Consider the following 26521-nt stretch of genomic DNA (forward strand, 5'->3'; position numbering starts at 1 on the left):
CCATGCCGAAGGTTCCAGGTTCAGTCCTTTACATCTCTAGCCAAAGGTTCCAGGTTCAGTCCTTTACATCTCTAGTTTAATTATCCTAGGTAGCAGCTGTTTGGAAAGACTTTCATTTGCCTGAGATCCCACAGGGCAAGATTATAAAAACCAATCAGAAGTTGCCATTTAAAAAAAATCAGAAATGAATATATTTTCACCATAGAGGAAGTGTTAAAAGAAAGTAAACTTGGCATTTCCACAGGTGTTCGTCAACTGGGGGGAGACAGAAGATGGGGAAGAACCTTTAGGAGAAAATGATCATACATAGGGATGTGTGAAAAATAAACACGGACAAATTTTGCAAGTCTGATTGAAACTCTTTACGCTTTTCTTGGGATTCCTCCAGATTTTCCTCGAGCAAAACCTCTATACTTCTGTCATTCAGGCAGAATTCAGTGGCAATTGCAGCAAGTCTAAGTCGGTCTACTCAGAAGTAAGACCTATTTTATTTAATGAGGCATTCTTAGAACTACACACTAAAAGTGCCAACCCATCTTCACCCCCGGAAAAAGCTTTACTTGTTTTATGGAAGCACCTTACAGTTTGCGGAAAATTCCTTTGATTATTTTTGGAATTTCCAGATTTGCCTAAGGGGAAATTTGGCAGCAACATGAACTTTATCTAATTATTTCAGTATAACACTTTTTTGTCCCCTCTCTTTCACCTGTAAGTCACTAGTTGTGTATAAGAAACAAACCAATAAATAATACAAGCAATAGTCACCCAGAATCTGCTAGACCATTCATTCATTCATTCATTCATTCATTCATTCATTCATTCACATTTATAGCCTGCGCTTCCCAGAAGCAGGCTCAGTGCAGGTAACAACCTTCCATTTATATAAAATATATTAGTTAATACAATAAAATTGAAAATTAAAACATCATCCTAAATATTAAAATGGTGGTCACAGCTAATAGCAAAGAAATTTTCTGGTTGTGGGAGGTTCCTGGCCATAGCCAGTAGTTTTTAATAGAGCGACGGACACCTCAGGGAGGCCATATATGGACATCTGCTGCCTCAGACAAAGACCTGGCGGAACATCACCGTCTCGCAGGCCCTGCAGAATTGGAGGAGATCCCACCGGGCCCTGATCTCAATGGGGAGCATGTTCCACCAGGCAGGGGCCAGGGTGGAAAAGGCCCTGGCCCTGGTCGAGGCAAGATGGACATCTTTTGGGCCAGGGACTACTAGAAGGTGTTGATCCACAGAGCGTAGTGCTCTTCGGGGCATGTACAGGAAGAAGTGGTCCCTCAGATATGTTGGTTGCAGGCCATGTAAAGTTTATTACCAACACCTTGAAATGGATCCGGAACTCTACTGGTAACCAATGTAATTGGTGGAGTACCTGCCAAACGTGAGCCTGCATAGATGTCACCATTAGCAGGCAAGCGGCTGCATTTTTTTCACCAGCTGTAATTTCTCGGTCAGCCTCAAGGGTAAGCCTGCGTAGAGTGAATTACAGTAGTCAAGCCTGGAAGTGACCATTGCACGGGTCACTGTAGCCAAGTCTCAGGGGGGGGATAGGGTTTCAGCAACCTAATCTTCCGAAGATGGTAAAAGGCAGATCAGGCGGCTGCAGTAACCTGGACCTCGATAGAGAGAGAGGCATCCAATGTTACTCCCAGACTCCTCACTCTCTGGGCCAGCACCAAAGGTGCCCCTTCCAGTGTGGGGAGCCTGATACCGATATCCCCTCCCTTCCAACTTAGGTACAGGACCTCCGTCTTCAATGGATTTAGCTTCAACCAACTCTACCGCAACCATCCAGCCACAGCCTCCGAAGTCTTGGCCAAATTATCAGGGGTGGAGAACTGATGGCCTTCCAATAACAGCTGGGTGTCATCTGTGTATTGATGGCAACCCTGCCCATACCTCCAGACCAACTGGGTGAGGGGGCACATATAGATGTTAAATAGCATTGGCAAGAGGATCACCCCCTGCGGCACTCCACATCCCAGTGGGTATCACTTGCCTTTCTTGCTGCGACTCAAGGCAAGTTACAGCTAAAAGTCAATGCAACAGGAAACAGTGCAATACCAGCACAGACAATAGGCAGCATTACAAGACTGGAGGACAATGCAGTGAAACATTAAATAAAGCAAACTAGAGTAATAAGGCTGGATTACAAAATTAGAGGACAACATTTTTTTGAAAAGCATAACATGTGCAATGAAGATCACCTTAAATTCAACACCAAGTACACCAACTCCAATGTTATTCACTTTATACAAATGCCCACAGTTCTGTTTTACATCCTACAGAACGACAGGAGTATGTATACCATTCTTACACTCTAACAATGCCCTCCTCCTGAATAATTCCATTTAATGTGCTGCACCTCTGGATTTTGCCTTCAGTGTGCTGGACACTATATCTAAAACTGCCTCATCTCAAATCAAGATTAATTGCAGCAATACTATGCACAGAAAAATAGTGGTGGTCACTGTAGGCACTGTGATTCAGGAAATATTTAAGTTATGCTGTTTTAAACTTGTTTTTTCAGAATTACTTGAAAACAAGAACATGGGCAGGATATACAGACACACTTAGCAATTTCCTTCAGTCCACAGGAAAAGTCAAGCATTTCTGTCAGCTTTCCAAGGAGAGAACAATATAGTCATTCACTGACAAAAGGGATTGTTTCTGAGCATGAGCTCTGCCTTTGGGCACTAGGATGATGCCTTTCTAGTGGTCGTCATGCAGAGCCAGGCTCCTAATTTGCAGGAACTTTCAATTATAATACTCAATGGTCACTTCATTGAACCCGGTCTAAAGCCAGGGCCTTTCGCTGTTGTTATTTAATAGGAAGAAATAGGAAAACGCAAAGTTGACCTGGCTATTAGTAGTTGGCTATCCAACATATTCTCAAGGTATAGAGACAAAAATGTGTTGCAATAAATGCAGGGCACAAATGTAAAGGGAAAAGTTTGTAATACTAATATCCAGGGCTTAAAGTTTGTAATAATAATACCCAAGGCTTTAAAAAAAACCAAAAAAACAAAAACAGGTGCCAGAACTCTCAAGAGGGAAATGTTTTCAATCAAAATACTGAAAACTCATGAACGTTTTAAACATTTTTAAAAGAATTTTGTCAAAGAGGTTCTGGAGCTCTGTTGCGGCATATTCCCCCAGGAGAAAAGCCCTGCTAATACCCTCCCAGAGCTTCATAAATTATCTATAGTACAGTCCAGGGCTTTTTTTGTAGAAAAAGCCCAGCAGGAACTCATTAGCATAATAGGCCACACCCAACAGCAGAAACCATTAGCATATTAGGCCACACCCCACATGTTACCAGAAGTGTGGTCATCCAACCACACCCACCTTTTGCTTCTTATTCTGTTTACTTTGTTGTCAAAACCCTGGCTTTTTTTGTAGCAGGAACTTCTTTGCATGTTAGGCCACACACCTTTAATGTAGCCAATCCTAATGAGTTTCTGCTGTTGGGCATGGCCTATTATGCTAATGAGTTCCTGCTGGGCATGGCCAACTCGGGAGCCAGCCGGAACTCCGTTCCTGTGCGTTCCTGCCCAAAGATAGCCCTGCTTTATAGTCACATATTCTACACTCAAGTTTGCTGGGTTGAAGTCTTGCCTGAAGCTGTGTGCCTAAAGATGTATGTGATATTCCTAAGAACAGTGACTGTCCTGGGTCAAGTCTGGATTAGTAAATCTACCTGGCCCTGACCTGGATAGCCCAGATAAGCCCAGCCTCATCAGATCTTGGAAGCTAAGCAGGGCCAGCCCTGGCTAGTATTTGGATGGGAGACCACCAAGGAATACCAGGATCGTGACATGGAGGCAAGCAATGGCAAACTGCCTCTGAACGTCTCTTGCCTTGAAAACCCTATGAAGTCACCGTAACTGTGACTTTTAACAGGAAATAAACAAACAAAAAATCTACCTGACCAGTATGGACTGTAGCAAAACAGAAATAATTTTGTTTTAATTACTCTTTATACCACAGAACAAAGTTTGAGACCAGTGGCACCTTTAAGACCAACAAAGTTTTATTCAAGGTATAAGCTTTTGTGTGCATACATACTTCTTCAGATACCACAAGTTCTCAGAATCAGTGATGGACAATAGGAATCCAGTACCTTATCTTCCAGGAATTAATCTGGGGACTGAGCTGGAAATTTATCCCATGACAAAGCTAATTTGCCAGCTCTTCTTCTTTTTCTTTACCTGAAATCCTCACTAGCCAGTGGTTAAGAGTGGCTGACTATAATCTGGAGAACCGGGTTTGATTCCCCCCTTCTCCACATGAAGCCTGCTGGGTGACCTTGGGCCAGTCACAGTTCTCTCAGAGCTCTCCCAGCCTCACCTGTTGTGGGGAGAGGAAGGGAATGTAGATTGGAAGCTGCTTTGAGGCTCCTAAAAGCAGAGAACAGCAGGGTGTAAAAACTCAGCTCTTCTTCTTCTTCTACCTTGCCCTCTTGATCAGGCACCTTCTTTTATTTCCTGTGCTTAGAAGGATGTGTGCAGCACATGGCACAGGTTAACTACTGCTTGGGTAAAGCTTTTGATCAATCCTCTGATGAAAGTTCAAAGTCCATAATAAAGTTATTCATTTCTGTATTTTGCAAACAATCACATCGAGCCAATAGTCATTCCTCAGCTGTGATTTTTTTTAAAAAAATGAATCCTTCTCTTCTTCAACACGAGAAAAAATAACAATTCACTGATAATTCTGACAGTGTAGGCTTCTGATTTCATGTTCTTATTGGAAACACACACAGAGAGAGACAGTTTTTGTGCATGAGTATATTTGTGCAGCATTGATTTCTGAATACGCTGCTAACCCAAGGTGTGATCAGTTATATGGACAAGCTCACTGCACTTTCTTATTTCGGAAACATCCCTGGGGGCTTTCACTATTTCTCAGTGTCATAAACGTTAATCTTTATAGACCCACAGCCTAAAATTACAGTACACTTTCTTGTTTATCTCTGATATGCAAGTACTGCACAAGGAAACAAGGACTCAGTATTTATAGGGTCTTACTTTAATGGCTATTGAAGTCAGTATCCATTATGAGTAGGATGGACTGAAAAACCTTAAATCAGCTGTTTTCCTTTATTGTGATCATGCAGAATCCCATAGGAGAGGCACTCGACATGGTTGCCGCCCATACCAATATCATCCTACCCTAGCAACACATAGCTGTCTCTTCTATATTGGTTTCAAAATTCCCTCTTTCTTTAGAACAGTGTGAAATGTTACAACAGGGAATGTTTGGATGTGGCTGTCATCTCTCTGAGGTTCCGGAATTGAGGTTTTTGAGCACTTTATTTTATTGAGATGGTTTTAAATTGCATAATATGTTCTTAAATCTGCTAAATTATTTGATGTTTTATAACGCAAGATTTTTTGCCATGTAAGCCGCCCTGAGCCCTACGGGGGCCAATCCTCCAAGAGCTTACAGTAGCCCCAGTAAGAAGAGCTATTTAAGCTCTTGGAGGATTGGCTACACTAGGGGTGTGTGGCCTAATATGCAAAGGAGCTCCTGCTACCAGTAGAGCCTAATCCCATTGTGACACCCTATGCTCACCATGGGAAATCAGCTGGGGGAACTGTATGGATAGCCTTATTTCCTTTCTTCTCTAAGAACCAGCAGACCAATTTGAAGTCCCTGTAGTTCATGCCTTATTGAAAGTGGCAATTGCAACAGCCATTTTACAAAATATACAGGGTGAACCCATATCCATCCCAGCATCAGCCAATCCTACCACACTGCACTTGTATGACTTATTCAAAACATTTCTTCTTTAGCTTGCACATGACATGGTTGCTTGAGAGCCAGTGTGGTGTAGTGGTTAGGAGTGCAGACTCTAATCTAGGGGAACCAGGTTTGATTCCCTCTAAGCTATGGAGTCTTGTGAGCAAAAATTCTCCTTTGTGAACTGCTGGCATTAAAGTTGTGAGCGAGTGATTTGGCTACTGCATTAATTAGCTTGCTTTGGAGTCGTCCTCCCTGAGCTAAGACAAAAATATGTGACCTGGAGGCTAAAATTTTGTGAGCTAGTTCACACTAACTCAGCTTAGAGGGAAAACTGGGTGTGACCTTGGGTCAGTTACAAATTCTTTCAGAGCTGTTCTCTTATGGGCAGTTCTTGAAAGAGCTCTCTTAGACCCACCTACCTCACAGGGTGTCTGTTGTGGGGAAGGGAAGGGAAAAGAGTTTGTAAGCCACTTTGAGACTCTAAGTGAAGGGTGGGGTATAAATCCAATATCCTCCTCCTCCTCCTCCTCTTCTTCTTCTTCATCACAATCACAATTTTTTTTAAAAGCAAAAAGGACGTCTGTGATGAGGACATGTGACGGAACTGGTGGGCACAAGGTGAAATGGAGGAAAGAGTAGAGAATCCCCCTGAGTCCACGCTCCATTGCCACTGCAAATCCTTTTGCACTTGAACCAGCAATGGAAGCACAATGGGGGGAATCGCTCCTGTGTAGATGCAACCAGAACAAAGCAACTTGATTTCATATTTCTGGAATCCAAGAAGCTGCAGCCTACACTAGGACAATATGTTTGACATAGGAGCAACTGTATGGAAAATAAGTGCTGAAAGCATAGCAAAGCAAAATTTTAAAAGTCCTTTCACAGAGAAAATTAATTTCCTGAAGAACAGGAAACATATTTAGTGGCAGCAGAATTTTGACAACTCTATCAATCCTAGTAAGTTTATCATTAGGGCTGAGCATTTCTTAACTGTCTAATGTGAAAACATGATGCTACAAAGAAAGCACCTTATTTTGCTGCCGTGCCAGAAAGTACTGCGGGTGAGAGAGGAGAGAGAGAGACAGTAATGACAAAAGAGATCTTCCAAACCATAAATAATATTCTCTCTGTCATGCTTGTATCCTTAGTCCTGAAATCAATTTACAAAACAATTGGTCAGGGCACCCCAGGAGTAAAGAATCATTCACTATTAAACTTTGTGTGATTACTTAGCAGTGTAATTGAAAACATAACCATTTTCTCTTGCCAGTTTTCTATTGCCAGGAGATTACATCATGAATGGTACAGCAAATTTCCAAGGGAAGCTCTATCAATGTCATGCTGGCTGGGGATAAACAATCAAGTAAAAAAAACCCAACGTGGCATCTCTGATCATCATTATCATAAGATGAGCACAATGTCACGGAGGCTGTTTATACACAAGCTGCCGTAAAAGCATACTCAAAGGTAATTTGTTATAATAAGTAAACCAGGTGGAAATTATAGTTTGGGATATCAGTGGGCCTAAATGAAAGTATTTAGATGACACTTCTAATATGCAAAATGCTTTACACCTCATCTTGCATCTTCTCACAACCCTCTGACATAGTTCAGCACAACTATATTTAATTGTGAAGTGATGGCCTCTGGGTGAATGGGGAGCTAGCCATGACTACGAATACAGGCTCCGAAAACTCAGAGGGACTCCGCTTTCTGAGGAAAAATCCAACTTTTGAAACAAAGACCCAACATTCAGCGTTAATCCCCCCCCATTTTTCCCCTAGAGATGCCTATACTGAGCCAGTTGGATGTAGTGGTTAAGAGTGCAGAGACTCTAATATGGGAGAACACGGTTTGATTCCCCACTCCACCACATGCAGCTGCTGGTGTGACCTTGGGTCAGTTACAAGTTATTTCAGATCTGTTCTCTCAGGAGCAGTTTTTGAAAGAGTTCTCTTGGCCCCACCTTCCTCACAGGGTGTCTGTCGTGGGGAGGGAAAGGGAAAGGAGATTGTAAGCCACTCTGAGACTCCTTCAGGGAGTGAAGGGTGGGGTATAGATCCAATCTCCTCTTCTCTTCTACATCCACTAGCAATAAAACCAGCAAAGTTGCCGAGAGTTCAGGTACCATTTGGGGTCACTGTAGCAATCACCATTGTAAAACCATTGGTGGGTAAGAATAAATGGATAATGTGGCAAACGGCAACATTTATTGCCATGGTTGTCAAAACTAAGATAACTTTCTCATGATGTCAGTCCTACTGATGAATACTTTTATTATGATAAGTAAATTTTGGTATGGCATAGTTTATTATTATGGAGGGTATTATGAAATTAATCCTTGTTATTATGTTTTATGTTATTATGTATCATATAAAATAATATATTATTATATATTATGTTACTATGGTTGTGAATTTTATACTATAGGTGGCAATGTAACTGTGTTGCAGTATTATGATTGTGTGTTTGCTGTTTGCTATGACTTTGAGTCAACACGGTTCAAGTACTTGACTTGATGTTCCATTTTTTTCTGGTTCATTTTCTTTTCACTTTTGCCTGAGCTGAAAAGGAACCTTTTTATTACTGCACTTTTTGGATAACAATTTTGCTCTTTCAGCTACTTTCCACATACTGTCTGTAGCTGTTTTCAAAATACCGAATCATCAGAACCAACCAGATTGTCTCCTTCTAATTTGTCCAGGTGACTTACGGTATAATATAAAGGCTATTTTTCGCCTTTAGATCTGCTTTCCATGTCAAAACTGTGTCAGTCCCATTAAAATACTTCTAATGTATTCAGTTCATGATAGCTGAAGTGCTGGGGCCTTCTGGGCTTTGTAATATAATAGCACCCCTTTATCACATTCAGTGGTTTATTGGAACCAGCTTGTACAGATGATTTAGTTTACCATGGTGAGGCCACTCCTACGGGGTTTCAAAAACTCAGTTTGGGGGGCTCTCCTGTCATTTTTAACAGCTGGGAGTTTCAAAAAGGGAGACTTGCCTTTTTGTTGTTGTTAAATTAGACTTCATTTGATTTAAGAGTAGCTTGTATCATTTACTACTTTGATACAGCTTCTGTGCATGGTCTGAGGTAAGCTGGATCATACAACTTTAAAAGGCTCCATAAAGAGTACTTCCCATGGACAGAGCAACGCAGAGGAGACAAGGACTGACCCATCAAAACTATGCCAACAGGAGCTATTTTTCAGTAGCAGCCAACATAACTAGAGAACCAACATGGTTAGAGTGTTTCAAGTTCCCTGTCTCCCATGGAAGCTTGCTTGGTGGCCTGGGCAATCACTCATTCTCAGTCTAACCCACATCACAGGGTTGTCGTTGTGAAGAAAAACTGGAGGAGAGGAGAATGACATTGTATGCCACTTTAGGTCCCTATCAAGGAGGAAAGGGATATAAATAAATAAAGGACTCCAATGCTTGTATACTGATTGATTTTTGAAGAAGACAAAGTAGGAAAAGGTTCGATAATTTGGGATCTGGAACACCGCTTTATAAGACACTACATAAAGAGTATTTGTTTATATAGAATACGTATGCAAGTTTCATCAAATCACAAACAGCTAATGGTGACCCCCAGTCAGGGGCTTTCAAGGCAACTGAGAACCAGAGGTGGTTTGCTATTGCCTTCCTCTGAAAAGTCTTCCTTGGTGATCTCCTGTCCAAATATCGAACCTGCTTCGCTTCCGAGATCGGATGACATCAGGCTATCCCATGCCACCTTCCCTTCCTTATATCCAGTACTACATATACAAAATCAAACAAAAGCAAGAATGAATTTTACATTGACATAAATGCGGGATGAAGGAGGGAACCCTCTTGTTAACAATGTTAAAGTAAGTTATTTCAACAACTGTTCATACAAATGAAAATACTACCCTTGCAATGTTCCCAAAAACCAATGGCATCTTTTGCTGCCCAAGTTGCTTGTGGTCTTGCACAGTCTAACATTAAATGAACGGTATGTTAGAAAACATTATTTTCATGAGGACTTCATCTGTTCAAGGAGATGCAAGATAGGCCACACTATGTCAAATTCAGGGAGCTTCATATAACAAGAGCAAATTTGTATCGGTGATGTGCTGGTAACTGAGTCTACCTAATGGATTACTGCAGCCAACCCCAGCTCCATCTAAATCCACATTCATGGAAGAAAAAGAACATGTACATAATCCCACTTGACCATATACCCTCAAAAATGAAAATTCAATTTGGCCAGTCTTACAGAACAGAACTATCAGATGAGCTGGTGAAACATACCATAAAAAAGCCGATACATCAGCCTGAAATGAATTACTGCTAGTTTGCCAAATACTATAAATACAGATTTGTTGACTTTAAAAAAAATTATCCTTGCCAGTTACCCAGTTGTGGGAAATTACAGAAGAATGCTAGCTCATGGCTCAAATACCAAAGTGTTATACTTCACGTTACAACAGATGGAAATTATTATGGTTTTATTCATACTTCACCCATTTTTTTCTAATGAGTGAACCACAGAAGGTCCTATTAATATCATTTTTAAAAGTAAGTTCTAGACACCAACACTTTTAAATTATCCTACTCAATAATGAATATATAGTATAAATGTAAAAACTAAAAATATCATTACACTCACCTCAACAGTATGGGTTGGATACAACCAGCTGTTCTGCTGTTGAAAAAGGGAGGAGGGGGTTCCCCTTGACCACCAAAACAGCTATGAGACCTGCACAGACAAAGCCATATAATAGGAGGGCTGTGGTAAGGAAGGCAATTAGGTGAGATTGAGTGGGAAAACTGACTGGATCCAATCCTGTGTTGTGCAGTGTGATCTCAAGATGTTGAGATGTTCCCCTGGGAGCAGGGTTATATGTCTGAAGTCAATATTCATCTAATGTAGAGAAATGACTGAGAGAATGATATGAATCAAGACATCCCAGATTCTAACTTTGTGTCAGTCAGGAACTCATGAGTAGCCTTGAGTACTTTTCAGATGTTACATCCACATGAATTGAGCTGTCAGACCTCAGCTTCTTCTAGAAGATCTAAACACAGACTGCGGTCACACTCGCTAAATAATCCACTTTCAGCGCACTTCCCATCTGGATTTTGACTGTGTGAACTGGCAAAATCCAGTTGGAAAGTGTATTGAAAGTGTATCGTTTAGTGTGTGTGACCGCAGCCAAAGTCAACGAATGTCCTTCCACTAACTTTGGTAGATCATGCCCTCAAGCTTCATGCTACTGTAGGGGTGGGGCCAGGTTGGCTGCTGGATGAGGTAAAAAAAAACCTGGAAAATTGGTAAAGGGTTCTTAAGGATTGTCAGATGACAGTGCTGTGTTTCCCCTGGCTTCCCAGTGGCGAAAGACTCACTTTACAGTATAATTGTATGGTGTCTGGCATCCAATCAAAAGATGCAGTTCATTATAAGGTTCCATTTATTGTGGCTGCCCCATTATGCCTCATTAAAGTGTCTTGACTCTTCATCTCAACTGAAGCAAAAGCTTGATCACTTGCTGGAATATGTGGCTAATGCAGGTTAAAATGCCTCCTCTCCGAGCATTTTTGGTGGTTTAACTCTAATGTGGTCTGTTATTACTTTTCAGAATGGAAATGAATTGTGATGTCAGAGAAAGGATCTATTCCATTACTGCTTGACACATCAAATCAAAGCTTAAGTAGAGACAATAATGCTTCATGAACAAGAAACAACACCCAGTTGCAGCTTTCTGCATCACTGAAATGAAGACAAAAGATAATCATTGTTCATTATGGGTTATTGTAGGTTTGTGTGACAGAGAAGAGAAAAGAGGAAAGCACATGGGTATCGCAGAAAAAGCAAGTGTGGTCTGGGATACGTTTCAGATGCATTGCCTGAACTTCAGATCTGTTCAAAACTTTAAAATAAAAACTAACATGTTTTTTAAAAAAATCCAGAAGAATCAGGGGCAACGTTCCTTCTATTTTTCCTCCTCCTGAGCAGAATATAACTGCTATAAGTTCCAGGGCTCTTTTTCTTGGGGAATGCACCGTAACAGAATTCTGGAACCTCTTCGAGAAAATTCTTTTTAAAAAGTTTAAAAGTTCAAGAGTTTTCAGTATACGGATTGAAGTGAGCAGTGACTCACGCAAGCTCCTACCCTGCCACATGTTTTGTTAGTCTAAGGCGCTACTGGACTCTTGCTCTTTTCTACTGCTACAGACAGACTAACACGGCTACCCGTCTTGATTAATTTCCCTCTGGGACGTTCTGGCACCTCTTTTTTAAAGGAAAAAGAAAGCCCTGGGCAATGGGCAGGGGAAGACCCTGCACGGCTTCAGACTGCTGCTGAGCGGGGCTTCCCGTGTTAATGAGGGGCCGCCCACGCACACAGCTTAGAGGGAACACTGCAGTCATGGGTACCTGAAAAACCTAGCAAGGCTTGCTCAATGAGAACATCAATGGTATCAGACCAGCTCCCCCAAAACAGCTTCCCCTTACCAGTATTCTGCATATGCAAATGATCGTGAAAATAAAGTTGCCTTTACTGAATCAGGTCACTGCTCAATTGAGATCAACATTGCCTACTCAGACTGGCAGCAGTTCTACAAGGATACCAGGCAGAGCCTTGTCACACCCCCTACTGCCTGATCCTTTTAACAGTAGACGCTGGGCCACAGTGTACGCCCTGCCACTGAGCCATGGCACCTTACCAGTTCTTCCTTGCAATGCTACCAATGAGTGCTGAGTATGTTCTAGGGTACATTCCGCTCACCCAGGATTGTACTAAGGCTCAACAGACAAAAGGAAGGATCAGGACAAAAATTATTAAGGGAAGGGGGGAGATGTGAAAACAGTGATGCCTGGATGTATTTTCTTAAGATCTTTTTTAGTTTCAACAGTGATGCCAAGTTATCTATTGGGGGGAGGCGGCAGGAGCCAATAAAGTCCTGCCACAGTAACTTATGATGTATGCTTTCTCAGCAAACTACTTAGTACAGCAAAACAGACACTGAAACTAGGTCATCCTTTACAGTCACTCTTCAGTGAATTAATTTTAGAGCTATAAAGCTGGCGTTAAGACACTTCTTTTTTAAACGAGAAGGATTTTGTTTCCGTCCTTCTAATAAGGCAGCCCGGCAAGTTTAACTGATACATCATAATAGGTCAACTTGCTGACTTCTTATAAGAACAGAAGCCTGTGTTTTTAAGAACTCTGGCTTTTCTATTAACAGACAAATGAAAACATCAAAAACCAGAGCAGGGCAATAGCGCTGGGGATCAGGAGCTGGAATTTGGGGGAATTGAAGGAGTCTCGTGATCCTGAGCCAGTTTGGTGCAGTGGTTAAGTGTGCAGACTCTAATCTGGGAGAACGGGGTTTGATTCCCCACTCCTCCACTTGCACCTGCTGATGTGACCTTGGGTCAGTCACAAGCTCTGGCACAGCTGTCCTTGAAAAAGAGCAGTTTGTGTCAGAGTTCTCTCAGCCCCACCCACCTCACAGGGTGTCTGTTGTGGGGAGGGGAAGGGAAAGGAGTTTGTAAGCCGCTCTGAGACTCCAAGTGAAGGGCAGGGTATAAATCCAATCTCCTCCTCCTCCTCCTGATATGACACTGAACTGAACAAAGAGCTGGCAACCCAATCGGACTCGCTGTTGCTTCAGAGCAGTGGTGGTGGAAAGTGCCGTCAAATCACAGCTGACGTATGGTGGCCCTGTGGGGTTTTCAAGGCAAGAGACATTCAGAGGTGGTTTGCCATGGCCTGCCTCCATGTCATGACCCTGGTATTCCTTGGCAGCCTCCCATCAAAGTCCTAACCAGGGCCAACCCTGCTTAGCTTCTGAGATCTGATGAGATTAGGGTAGCCTGGATGATCCAGGCCAAGGCAAAGTTGCCGTTAATTTGTTCATCTGCTTGGTTTACAAACTGCAGAGGCTGTTAGCGTTCCTTGATAAATATCTGAAAGAATAATTTGGGAATGAAACCAGCTGCAACTATCCTGGATAAGAATATGGTTTGGCTTGAATCTAGTGATATGATTGTGTAAGAAACGGAGCCATAGCCCAACATTTTTATAAAGGGACGTGCGGATGCAGGGATGGTGGGCTGGGGTTGCCAGGTTCTGGTCTTCTTAAACCCTGAGACTCATTGGGTGGGGACTTGTGGTGCCATAGAGATTTACATTTGAAAGCTTCATGGCAAAATTCAGTCAGTGCCTTCTTCTTGTACTCTCCCCCCCTTAAACAAAATTCTCAGTTTGATCTCCACATATCTAAAGAGGTTAGTGTGCCTCATAAAAGCTCATATAGAAATCATAATCCTAAGAATATTTTCCCTATTGAATCAAACAGGATTTGCTTTTAAGTAAACTTAGGCCCCAGTCACACGAGAGGTTTTGGGCCGGTAGAGGGACGGAACGGGGACGCGGCAAACGTGCACGATCCCACAGCAACATCTGGGAATCGTGCTGCTTGCGTCCCCGATCCGCCCCTTCCACCCAAAACCCTGCACCAAACCAGAACCACCTACCTTGGTGGTTCATCCGAGAAGTGCGCCCCAAGCTCGGCTGTGGGATCGCCGGCGCGTCCTTGCGCTGGCGCATCCCCAGCCCCTGGCCGAACTGCGCATGTGTGAGCATGCGCAGTTTGCCAGCCTCCCCTTCCCACCGTAGCTTTCTCCCCGGCATCTGATCGTGCCGGGGAGAAAAGGCACCGCGGCTCAGGGGATCCGTGGGATCCCACTACGGCATCTCAACTTTGGTGCGGCTTTTAGAAGCCGCGCTTTGAAGCCATGTGGCAGGGGCCTTAGAGTCGTTCTTTGATAGTAGTGCTTCTACAGGGCTTTTTTCTTTCCCTGAGGGAATGTGCCAGAATGGAGCTCTTCGACAAAATTCTTTTTAAAATGTTTAGATGTTCATGAGTTTTCCATGTACAGATTGAAAACTTCATTTCCCTCTTGAGAGTTTCAGAACCTCTTCCCCCCCCCCCCAAAAAAAAGCCCTGTTTCTACACACCACTTGGTATGTACTGTATGGTCCCAGTTGTTCTGTTCTGAAGAGATAGGCTTTTACCAGACTAAAAAAAATAAATGAAATCTGTCTCCAAGTCACATGTGTCATAAGCAGGCATGCATGGAAGTCTTCGAAGAAGCCATGCATCTGCTGTGCCAGGGGCCCTCAACCTTTTTGAACCTGTGGGCATCTTTGGAATTCTGACACAAAAATGGCTGCTGCAGTTCACCTTCAGTCACACAGTGAAGATTCCTGCCGTGTGAAAATAGCTGCTGCCAAAGCACAGGGTTTTTTTAAAAATCTGCACTGCCAATCAGATCTCCAGTGGCCAATCAGAAGTCTTGCCCCATTTGGAGTCTCCCACTTTCTAAAAACACTTGTGGCGGGCACCAGGAAAGGGGTTCGCAGGCACCACATCAGGGACCCCTGAGCCACACGATATGCCATCAGATATGCAGGAAAAACAGAATAGCTGGTGATCATACTGCTATAACTGCTTTGTTGATTTAATTAGCATACCTACATGCTTCTCTCATAAGATGTTGTCGGACATGACACTGTGGGGTAGGAAAGATGGGGTGGGTGGGAGAGAGAGCAAATAGTCAGTGTCTTAATTGCTGAAATGGGAGATTCCTAAATTACTCCTGCCTGCAAATAACCTCCTCCAACTTAGAAATCACGCTGCAATACCAGAGCCAGTTTGGTATATGTGTTAAGAGTGTGGACTCTAAGCTGGGAGAACCGGGTTTGATTCCCCGCTCCTCCACATGCAGCTGCTGGTGTGACCTTGGGTCAGTCATAAGTTCTTTCAGAGCTGTTCTCTCAAGAGCAGATCTCGAAGAGATCTCTCAGTCCCACCTACCTCACAGGGTGTCTATTGTGGGAAGGGGAAGGAGATTGTAAGCTGCTGTGAGACTCCAGGTGAAGGGTAGGGTATAAATCCAATCTCCTCCTCCTCCTCCTCCTGCTCCTGCTCCTCCTCTTCTTCTTCAGAGATGTGTGCGGTTGCTGTGTAATGAGAGGAAAGCACTCTGTACATGTGCATTGTGTCTGCAGTCCTGATATTCTTGTTCAGATTTATTTAGATCTGATTTTTCTGTAGTGAGAGATGATGAGACTTAAGACTGCCTGGACATTATTGCCCCCTCAGACCTTTAGTAAAGTATTTCTCTTTTTTTTCTGCTGTAAAAGCTTCAGGAGCTCAAACCTGCTTGAACATTATGCCTCTTCAGTCCTTTAGCTGTAATCCTAGAATTCTGGGTGGAGACAGGATAGCACAGGGATCATGACTGAGTATTTTGCATATGATCAGAGGCATCTGTTCATTTAGTCCAGCAAGTTACAGAAAAGTCATTTGCAATTAATGATTAAAAACAGAGACCTGGCCGAGTGAAACTGGGCGTTGGTTTTTCTGTTCCTGAGCCTCCCCCTCCTAGGGTCCCACCTACTTCTGAAGCATATTTCTCACTGTAAACAGAGGAGGCAAACCCCCCCCCCCCCAAAAATATACAACCTCACTCCCATATTCTTACTTTCATCATGGACATTGGAGAGTAGAGAACCAAATAAGAAAGCTGAAAATGGCCCAGGGGAAACGTGTTACAGGACAGAGCAGAAGAGAATGAATTTGGTCAGGAAAAGAGTTAACTGACTCAGTTCCAGCATTCATGCTTCTTCCAGTTCCCCCATCTTTCCCAAGCAACTAAGCAAAAATGTTCACACTTTTCCCCTTATTTCTCTGCAACAGAAATGGAGGCTGGGAATTCAGAAATGGGGCTTGATGTATTGGGGGGGCATTGCCCCTAAATGCCTCCCATAGTCACCACAACCATCCCTGGAAACCATCTTAAACCCTCATCCTTTGGGTATACAACAACCTAACTAGTCCAATGGTATAAAGATATCTGTTCTGGATATCTTCTTCCTGTCCTGTGCAGAAAGCCAAAAGAAGAAGAAGAAGAAGAAGAAGAAGAAGAAGAAGAAGAAGAAGAAGAAGAAGAAGAAGAAGAAGAAGAAGAAGAAGAAGAAGAAGAAGAAGAAGAAGAAGAAGAGGAGGAGGAGGAGGAGATTGGATTTATACCCCGCCTTTCACTACTCAAGTGAGTCTTAGAGTGGCTTACAAACTCCTTCTCCTTCCCCTCCCCACAACAGACACCCTGTGAGGTAGGTGGGGCTGAGAGAGCTCTGACAGAAACTGCTCTTTTTCAAGAACAGCTCTTATCAGAACTACGGCTTGCCCAAGGCCATCCAGCCAGGTGCAAGTGGACACATTGTGGAAAATCTCAGTTTCCAAAGCATTACAGTTACAGTTTCCCCACATTACAATTACCGCAAGTTGGTATACAAACTTAGTGATTTCTTTAATTAATGGATATACATATGACCTGAATCCAAAGGAATTGTGTTCAGTTTGGGGCACCACAATTTAAGAAGGATATAGACAAGCTGGAACGTGTCCAGAGGGGGGCAACGAAGATGGTGAGGGGACTGGAGACTAAAGCCAGAGTCTGACATACCTGAGGGACTGCCTTTCCCCATATATGCCCCGGAGAGTACTGCGTTCAGGGACCCAGAACCGAGTGGTCCTCCTGATTGTTAAGGAGGCCAGGTTGACAACAACTAGGGCCAGGGCCTTTTCGGTGGCGACTCCACTCTGGTGGAACGAGCTCCCAGAGGAGATCAGGGCCCTGCAGGACCTTTTACAGTTCTGCAGGGCCTGTAAAACAGAGCTCTTCCACCATGCCTTTGGAGCCGCAACCACCATCATCACCACCAGTACAACTACAACCATTGGTAACAACTGATAACCATGGTGGAAGCCCTGAGCCACGAGTCACAGTGACTATTGCCTGGCCCAGCCCCCCCCCCCAAACGGAGCGGACCAAAAAAAAGTAAACACTGGAATGGCTAGCACTTTAATATTGTCTGATTTTAATACTGTTTACACTATTCATTAACTAATGTATTGTATTATTTATTAAGAATTGTATTAATGGTTTTTTTGTATTAATGTTTTTATGTACTATGTTTTATGTATTATGATAATTTTTATCTGGTTGTGAGCCGCCCTGAGCCAGCCTAGGCCGGAATGGGCGGGATAAAAATCAAATAAATAAATAAATAAATAAGTCCTGTGAGGAAAGGTTAAAGGAGCTGGGTATGTTTAGCCTGGAGAGGAGATGACTGAGAGGTCATCTTTCAAGTACTTGAAAGGCTGTCATATAGAGGATGCTGCGGAGTTGTTTTCTGTTGCCCCAGAACGTCCGACCAGAACCAACGAGTTGAAATTAAATGAGAAGAGTTTTCAGCTAAACATTAGGAAGAACTTCCTGACAGTTAAAGCGGTTCATCAGTGGAACAGGCTTCCTTTGGAGGTGGTGGGCTCTCCTTCTTTAGAGGTTTTGAAGCAGAGGCTAGATGGCCGTCGGACAGCAATGCTGATCCTGTAAACTTTGGCAGATCATGGGAGGGAGGGCAGGAAGGGTTGCCTCAGTGCTTAGTTCTCATGGCCCCTTCTTACACACCCAGGGAAACGCCGATTGCCACTTTGCGGTCAAAAAGCGATTTTTCTCCAGGCCAGTTTGGCCAAGGATCCTGGAGGGTTTTTGTCATCTTCTGGGCATGGAGTAGGTGTCACTGGGGGTGTGGGGTGGAGGTATTTGTGAATTTCCTGCATTGTGCAGGGGGGTGGACTAGATGACCCTGGAGGTCCCTTCCAACTCTATGATTCTATATGTAAGGCTACAACTTATTGGGGGGGTGGATTGAGGAAGGAGGAATCCACTTCAAGCCACCTCAAAATTTACATCTATGTGGAAACAAGAACTGGGACACTGAATGTATAAATAGGCAATATAAAGAAATCACAGCCCTTCTTGTTTGTGCAACGTAGCTATAAGTAGGTTAATGGAAGGGAAAGCCAGTACAGCTAGGTTATCATACTAAACAGATTTAATGCAAAGCCTATAACCAGCAGGAGGCTCGCAAACACAAATAGTCTTGTAGGGATAATCGCTCTTTGGAAGTCAAGTTGTGTAAAACACATTTACCTCCTGTGTTAATACTACCAGTTGTTTGATTGCACCTAGTATGTGTAAACAGCACCAAATTAGAGAATCATCACCCTTCCTGGTTTAGCTTCTGTTTGCTGTAATCGCTACTTAGTGTTCTAAAGGGTTTTCTTGCCTCCTTCCTTTGGTCTTTCTTCATGCAGGTAAAATGCTGATAGGGATAATGTAATTGAGAGAGGGGTAAAGGAAGCAGGCAGCCAGTGAAAGTGCTGCCAATTCTGCCCCCCCCAAAAAAAAAATCAGACGCCAATAGTGTTGGCACCTACCCGTCATTACTTAAGCAGTCGGTCCAACTTTATCATCAAAAGACGAGCTAGGCAAGCAGATTGCACACATATCTCCCTCAAAGGAAACACTTGAAAACCTAGATAACTTCACAGTAGCACTTTCTTTTAAAATGCAGATCAAATGGAGGGAAGGGGGGGACTCCAGTAACCAAAGAAAAGCTGTATCTTATTACAGGATACAGAAAAGAAAAAAAACTAAAGTTGTATTTCTCTTTTTCATTGTCTGAAATATCTATAGTACTATAGAGAATAATTCCATTTTCTCTCCTGTCTGCTTACAAACTGAATGTGAGGTACAGGAAAAATTCAAAGAGGCATCCATTTGTTAGACGGGGGACCTGGGTTTCAGTCCCACAAAACTTTTCACTGGCACTTCGTTTAAGTTGCCCAGATCAGCTATTTCCAGTGCCTTTACTTCTGCCCCAGTGGAGTCTGGATATATTTTTGTTGTTGTTCAGTTGCACAGTCGAGTCCAACGCTTTGCGACCCCATGGACCGCATCATGCCAGGCCCTCCTGTCCTCTGTCGTCCTCTGGAATTTGCTCAACTTCATGTTTGTTGCATCGATGACACTGTCTAACCATCTCATCCTTTGCCGTCCCTTTCTTCTTTTACCTTCAGTCTTTCCCAGCATCAGGGTCTTCTCCAGTCAATGCTCCTCATTTGGTGGTCAAAGTATTTGAGCTTCAGCTTCTGTATCTGGCCTTTCAGGGAACAGTCAGGATTGATTACCTTTAGGATTGACTGATTTGATTTCCTTGCAGTCCAAGGGACTCTTGAGAGTCTTCTCCAGCACCATAATTTGAAAGCATCTATTCTTCAGTGCTTGGCCTTCCTTATGGTCCAACTCTCACAGCCATACATTACTACTGGGAATACCATTGCTTTGACTATATGGACTTTAGTTGTCAGGGTGATGTCTCTACTTTTTATTATGCTGTCTAGTTTTGCCATCACCTTCCTCCCAAGGAGCAGGCCTCTTTTAATTTCATGGCTGCAGTCACTGTCTGCAGTGATCTGGGATCCCAGGAACATGAAGTCTGTCACTGCTTCCATAACTTCCCTTTCTATTTGCCAAGGAGTGATGGGGCTGGATGCCATGAACTTAGTTTTTTTGATGTTGAGTTTCAAGCCAACTCTTGCACTCTCCTCTTTTATGCTTAGCAAGAAGCTCTTTAGGTCCTCTTCACTTTCTGCCATTAGAGTGGTATCGTCTGCATATCAGAGGTTGTTGGTGTTTTTCCCGGCAATCTTAATTCCGGCTTGCGATTCATCTAGGCCGGCATTTTGCATGATGTAGTCTGCATGACAATATAAATTAGGTTGTATCCAGTGGCTGTTTTCTAACAGTGAAAAGGCACTTCTGCTAGCAGAGAACAAGGGATAGTTTTGGGGACTCCAGCTTCCACTGCAGACTTTAAGCCCAGCACTCTTGAATAGTGGTACACCCTGCCCCCCCCAGGGGGCAGTGTTTCAAGAGGCATCATGGGCTATAGTGAGAGGGGAAGGCAAGAAAGTTCCATTCTGTGAGCAAAGCTCCACTTGCAGGTTGGTTGAACACAACCAGATCAACACGCGGTGTGTATTTTGCACCATTTTGCTTACTTCCATATTTCTTGTATGGCTAAAACTACTAACAATGTGACATTCCGCTTCTTGGCAGGATGCAGTCAGTTAGTTCCAGATATACAAATCAGGGACCATTTCCTGCAGGAGCGCACAGGATCGGAGCTCCGGCAGTAAAGAGCCCAGGGGCAGGCAGATGCAACAAGCCCTGCCCCCTGCTCCCAGCAGCCCTGGGCCACAAGGAGCAAGAAGCAGCTAGGTACGTTGCAGAGCCCCCCCGATAGCAATCCATAACAGTCCAGTGGCACCTTTAAGGCCAAGGTTTATTCAGGTACAAGCTCTCCCTCCTCTGTGAGGGCAGATCTGTGTGTCCCCCCCCCCAATAGCTAGCAATGCAAAAGAGTCCAGTGGAGCCTGAGCCTTCTGACACACTTTCAGTGATGTCAGGGGATGTGGCATATGCAAAAAAGTTATGCTAATGAGTTATGCTAATGAGCTCCTGCACCTCTTTTTCTTACAAAATGACCCGATACAAATTATTCTGTTCTAAAACTTTGATTTTTTGTTGTTGAAAAAAGACGTTTATTGAAAAAGATATTTAAACAATCAAGGCCAGAGAAGAAGATAGGTTACATCGTTCAAGGTTCATATTTAAAACATAGAACGTACAATTACTATTATTTATAGCATAATTACCTAAGCTATTTATTTAAGCAAAATGAAAAATCTTTGGCAATGTAAGCATATTAAAACAAAGAAAAAGAAAAAGAAAAAGGAAATAACATGAACGTTAGAACAAATTTAAAGCTTTCACCATTACTTGCCATATAACATTATCTGATATTTGACTTTAGAAATTGTTTCCCATTCGAATTTGTCAATATTTATTTTTTCTAAAATAGGAGCCCATTTGTCCAATGGATTATATAACTCACATTCGGTTTGGATTGGGGAGTTATATATTGAAAATTTTTCTAATAAAAAAAAATCCCACAATTTATATATCCATTGGTTAATAGTGGGCGCTGTTTGACATTTCCATTTTTTTGCTATTACCACTTTGGCTGCAGTGATCATAACATTAATCAATTGTTGTGTTCTTATTGGATACTTATCTGGTGGCCATAGATTTAATAATATTAAGGTTGGGTCCAGTGGAATTTCGTATCCTGTTAGTATTTTTATTTGATCAATGACCTGTTTCCAAAATATTTGAATCTTAACACAATTCCACCAATTGTGGATATAGTTTGCTTTGACTCCACAAAGTTTCCAGCAAGCCGAAGAAATAGTTGGGTGCATGTATGCTAATTTGGCTGGTGTTAAATGCCATCGTTGTAAGACTTTGATTGATGTCTCCTGTGCAGGTAAAGATTTAGAAATTATTTGCTGAGTCTTCCAAATGGTGTTCCATTGGTCTTCAGTTAATTCTTGTTGTAGATCTTTATGCCAGGCTGTTTGGTAAGTATTTAGTTTGAAACATTTTGAATCAAGTAATTGTTGATAGATTTTTGCAATCAAGCCTTTTTTAACATAGGGTTTTATTAATAACGATTCAAATTTTGTAGTGGGTTCCAAAATTGAATTTTTAAATTTTGTAGAATTTATTAAACTTTGGATTTGTAAATATTCAAACCATTGTGATTTAAATTTGTATTTTCTTTCTAGGTCTATTTTCGAAAGCAATTTTCCATATTGGACGAGGTCGATTATTCTTGTTACGTTTTTTCCTTTCCAAGTAAGGTAAGTATTAATGTTTTTTGCCGGTTGAAACCATTTTTGTCCAATAAATGTCGCTATTTTAGAGAATACTGAAGATAATTTTGTTTTAAACTGAAATGAAAAATCTTTGGCAATGTAAGCATATTAAAACAAAGAAAAAGAAAAAGAAAAAGGAAATAACATGAACGTTAGAACAAATTTAAAGCTTTCACCATTACTTGCCATATAACATTATCTGATATTTGACTTTAGAAATTGTTTCCCATTCGAATTTGTCAATATTTATTTTTTCTAAAATAGGAGCCCATTTGTCCAATGGATTATATAACTCACATTCGGTTTGGATTGGGGAGTTATATATTGAAAATTTTTCTAATAAAAAAAAATCCCACAATTTATATGTCCATTGGTTGATAGTGGGCGCTGTTTGACATTTCCATTTTTTTGCTATTACCACTTTGGCTGAAGTGATCATAACATTAATCAATTGTTGTGTTCTTATTGGATACTTATCTGGTAGCCATAGATTTAATAATATTAAGGTTGGGTCCAGTGGAATTTCGTATCCTGTTAGTATTTTTATTTTGTCAATGACCTGTTTCCAAAATATTTGAATCTTAACACAATTCCACCAATTGTGGATATAGTTTGCTTTGACTCCACAAAGTTTCCAGCAAGCCGAAGAAATAGTTGGGTGCATGTATGCTAATTTGGCTGGTGTTAAATGCCATCGTTGTAAGACTTTGATTGATGTCTCCTGTGCAGGTAAAGATTTAGAAATTATTTGCTGAGTCTTCCAAATGGTGTTCCATTGGTCTTCAGTTAATTCTTGTTGTAAATCTTTATGCCAGGCTGTTTGGTAAGTATTTAGTTTGAAACATTTTGAATCAAGTAATTGTTGATAGATTTTTGCAATCAAGCCTTTTTTAACATAGGGTTTTATTAATAACGTTTCAAATTTTTTGGTGGGTTCCAAAATTGAATTTTTAAATTTTGTAGAATTTATTAAACTTTGGATTTGTAAATATTCAAACCATTGTGATTTAAATTTGTATTTTCTTTCTAGGTCTATTTTCGAAAGCAATTTTCCATATTGGACGAGGTCGATTATTCTTGTTACGTTTTTTCCTTTCCAAGTAAGGTAAGTATTAATGTTTTTTGCCGGTTGAAACCATTTTTGTCCAATAAATGTCGCTATTTTAGAGAATACTGAAGATAATTTTGTTTTAAACTGATACCATATTGTAATTGTGGTTTTCAAAAAAGGGTTGTAAATCTGTTTTAAGGCTTCTTTACTTTGTCGACACCACATTAATTCTTGGATTGAAGTATTTGTATAGTTTGGTTGTTCCAAAAGTAGCCACTCAGATATTGTTCTAAAACTTTGATGCACTCATATCCCTAGCTTTCACCTTCCTAAAAAGCCTCACATTCTCAGAGCTATTTTTTTTTTTTACTAAAATGCCAACTAGGTGGGTGCACAATGAAAAATATCATTTAAATTTCGTTTTTCCCCAGGGTATGATTTACATTATGCTGAAATTTATTTATTTTGGGGGGTGGGTGGATGGTTGATACCATTTTACAAAACTGCTTCCGTCACAGTTTTCAAGTTTTAGAATTTCAGGACCTGAAAATCATGACCCTAACTGGGGGGGGGGGAATGAAATTAAAAAATTAAAAGGTTGTTTTTTTTAAAAAAGTGCCCACACCGTCTGCCTCCAGAGTCAGCAAGAGGAGGAAGTGCGTCAGTGCCCCTGGCTGGTCTGTGGAACATTATCCCTTTAATTACCCTTTAAACTTTAAAGGGCCGTTGTTTTTAAAGAATGGTAGACCTGGCCAACAAATCCCAAGGCCAGGCCAACAGCCCATTGAAAATACTAGGTGGTATACCTGTAAAGGTAAAGGTAAAGGTTCCCTTGCTCGAAAGCCAGTCGAGTCTGACTCTAGGGTTGCGGTGCTCATCTCCGTTTCAAAGACGAAGAGGCAGCGCTGTCCGAAGACATTTCCGTGGTCATGTGGCCGGCATAACTAAACACCAAGGTGCACAGAACACTGTTACCTTCCCACCAAAGTGGTACCTATTTATCTACTTGCAATTTCTTGCTTTCGAACTGCTAGGATGGCAGGAGCTGGAACTAGAGACGGGAGCTCACTCCGTCATGCGGCACACTTGGGTCTCGAACTGCTGAACTACCGACCTTCCACAGCCTGCAGTTCAGTGTCTTAACCACTTGAGCCACCCTGGGCTATATTATAACATGGCCATGATACATTTGCTCTACCTGGATAGCCCAGGCTAACCTGATCTCGTCAGATCTTGGAAGCTAAGCAGGGCTGGCCCCAGCTAGTATTGGAGCACATAAAACCAGACATGCCATTGGAAGGAAAAATCACAAAATGAGACTGAATTATTTTGGCCATGTCATGTGAAAGAACTCAAAAAAGAAAGAAAGAAAAAGGTTTCCCTTGCTTGAAAGCCAGTTAAATCTGACTCTAGGGGGTGGTGCTCATCTCTGTTTCCAAGCTGAAGAGCCAGCGCTGTCCAAAGACATTTCCGTGGTCATGTGGCCGGCATGACTAAACACCGAGGCGCACGGAAAACTGTTACCTTCCCACCGAAGTGGTACCTATTTATCTACTTGCAGTTTCGTGCTTTTGAACTGCTAGGTCGGCAGGAGCTGGGGCCAAAGACAGGAGCTCACTCCATCATGCAGCACTCGGGTCTCGAACTGCCGAGCTTACAGACCTTCCAATCTGTAGTTCAGCGTCCTAACCTCCGACCAACCATGGCCCTAAGAACTCACTAGAAAAAAGCAATTATGTTGGGATTGGTTAGCAGCAAAAGGAAACCTGGCAGCCAAAGAATACGGTGGCTAAACACCATAAAAATTGACACCATCTTGAGCATGGAAAAAGAGCTGTGGTGGCTCAAGTGGTTAAGACGCTGAACTGCAGGCTGTGGAAGGTCAGTAGTTCAGCAGTTCGAGACCCGGGTGCCGCATGATGGAGTGAGCTCCCATTTTTAGTTCCAGTTCCTGCCAACCTAGCAGTTTGAAAGCAAGAAATTGCTAGTAGATAAATAGGTACCACTTCAGTGGGACGGTAACAGCATTTCGTGCGCCTTGGTGTTTAGTCATGCCGGCTTTGAAACGGAGATGAGCACCGCAACTCTAGAGTCGGATTTGACTAGCTTTCGAGCAAGGGAACCTTTACCTTTACCTGAGCATGGAACAACTCAAAGAAATGGTACAAGATCGGAATACATGGAGAGAGCTGGACCATAGAATTGACACAACTAGAACATGACTGAATGGCTAACAGCAGCAGCAGCAGCAGGAAGAAAAAGAAGAAGAAGAAGAAGAAACGCTCACAGCTTTAATGCCAGTAGCTTACAAAGTAGAATTTTTAGAAGAAGAAGAAGAAGAAGAAGAAGAAGAAGAAGAAGAAGTAGTAGTAGTAGTAGTAGTAGTATTTGGACAGGAGACCTCCAAGGAATACCAGAGCTATGACACAGAGGCAGGCAATGGCAAATCACCTCTGAATGTCTCTTGCCTTGGAAACCTTACGAGGTTGCCATAAGTCAGCTGTGACTTGACAGCAAAACAACAACAACAAATGATACATTTACAGGAGAATCCTCACACTATCACAGTAAAGCAATTCTTACAATCAATTTGTGGCAGAACAAGCTAAGTTGGTGGGACCAGATTGCATCAATCAAAGGCAAAGCGGCTTCCCACCAAAGCAGGGATCATACAGTCAGCAAAATGAAATCATAATCCTCTCTAGCCAATCAGACTTGGTCATGTGATGAAATCGTCAGGGATAAGTGACTGTAAAGTAAATGAATAAGTTATCTATATTGCAGGGAGTGCCAAATTCTCACCCCAGAAAGGGGAGATTTTGCAATGGCTAATGCACTCTTTTGACACTGCTGAAAATCTGATGATTTCCCACTCAGCTTTGGGTTTTTTATCTGTAGTTGCCCTTCGCTCATCTTTCGATATAATACTGTTATTAGGTGGTTAAAATAAAAAATGTCAAGAATTTTCCCGGTGATAAATTACCTGGATACCATAAAAGCCAATCCTAATCGATGTTTTATCTCTTTTAT

Source organism: Gekko japonicus, unplaced genomic scaffold, assembly GCF_001447785.1.
Source record: "Gekko japonicus isolate JY-2015 unplaced genomic scaffold, Gekko_japonicus_V1.1 scaffold1217, whole genome shotgun sequence".
NCBI lineage: Eukaryota > Metazoa > Chordata > Lepidosauria > Squamata > Gekkonidae > Gekko > Gekko japonicus.